Source organism: Microtus ochrogaster, unplaced genomic scaffold (genome assembly GCF_000317375.1).
Source record: "Microtus ochrogaster isolate Prairie Vole_2 unplaced genomic scaffold, MicOch1.0 UNK4, whole genome shotgun sequence".
NCBI classification, from domain to species: Eukaryota; Metazoa; Chordata; class Mammalia; order Rodentia; family Cricetidae; genus Microtus; species Microtus ochrogaster.
Window position 1 is genome coordinate 6,928,340 of NW_004949102.1, and position 1,554 is coordinate 6,929,893.

The window sequence follows — 1,554 nt, forward strand, 5'->3', positions numbered from 1 at the left end:
TTGAAGCTCACTTCAAGTCATCTCTATGTAAGCCGGTCATAGGTGTCTCCAGGAGCAGTGGGAGAGAGCTAAGCATGACTCAGTGGAGGCTTAGAGACCCGGATCCCTTCTTCTGCCAGTCTCACCTGTTGCTAAGAGAACCTTGGATGAGGTCACCTGGGCTTTTAGTTTCTATTTTCTCATCTGAAAACAAGAGGACAGCCTCTGTCAGGCTCACAGAGGAGATGCTGCCTCCTCTATGGCACCAGTCATGTGTGACATCTAATGTCTGCTCATGCGTGCACACGCAACTTCACACACACTCCCCAGCATCCAACTCGAGGGAGAGAAGAAGCCTGGGAAATTACTCACACCTACATCTAGGGAGCTCCCACTTGGGCCAGGTACCCTGGCTAGAGCCCTTGTTTCCACAGGTGGTATCCTGCCTTTTCTTTTCCATGGTTATCTCCCTATTCTGGAGATATGGATGCCTCAGATCTCCGGGCTGCCTAGTCCTCACGTGACCTCATTCAGAGCTTTAACTGCTATTCCTACTAACTCCTGAGAAGGTGTCCAGGATACAGGTCTTCACCCTTCAACTTCAGCATCTCCTCAGGATCCAGAATGCATTTCAGGTTCCACACCCTTTCCTCTTCTTCACAGGTTTCTTCATCTTGGTAAACATCAACTTAGTTAGAAATAGACAAAATTACTATCTAAGGTCAAGAACCATTGTTTAAACTGGGTGGTGGTGGCCCATGCCTTTAATCCTATCACTTGGGAGGCGGAGGCAGGTGTACCTCTGTGAGCTGGAGGCCAACTTGGTCTATAAAGAGAGTTCCAGGACAGCCAAGGCAACACTAAGGAACACTGTGTCAAAACAAAACAACAACCAAAAGAACCATTGTTTAACCTAATGTAGCCAAAGACCATGTCATTGTTTAAAATCTTTCTCTAAATTTTATTTACATCAGAAGATCGGTAGCTTCTACCATCCAAATATATCCAGACTCTTTATCTTATCTGCTCTATCAAGACTCAACTACTCCATTTGGACCGATCTCTCTGTCTCTCTCTGTCTCTCTCTCAACCTTGAATATCTATCTGCCTTTTTTTTTTTTTTTGAGGCAGGGTCTCTCATTGGCCTGTAGCTTGCCATGTAGGCTAGTTTGGCTGGCCCCTGAGCTTGGGATCCATCTGTCTTTGCCTCCCCTTATGAGTGGGGCCAGCAAAAACACTGTGGTGCCACCATGTTTTATGTGACTTCTGGGGATCAAATTCAGGTTCCCTTGCTTGCAAGGTAAGCACTTTGACAACTGAGCTGTCTCCCCAGCCCCTTGTTTGTTTTGGGAGACAAAGTCTTACATCACCCAGGCTGACCTAGAATTATGGTATCGATCAGGCTAGCTTCTAACATGTGATAATCCTCTTGCCTCTGCATCCTGAGGCCTGGGACTATAGGCATGTATCGCTATATCCAGTCTACAAACCATGTGTTTTTAAACCCATGAGCCAGCTATTGTCTCCTTACTGTTCAAAACCCTTCTAAGGTTTCCTGTTTCTTTTTTTTTTTTT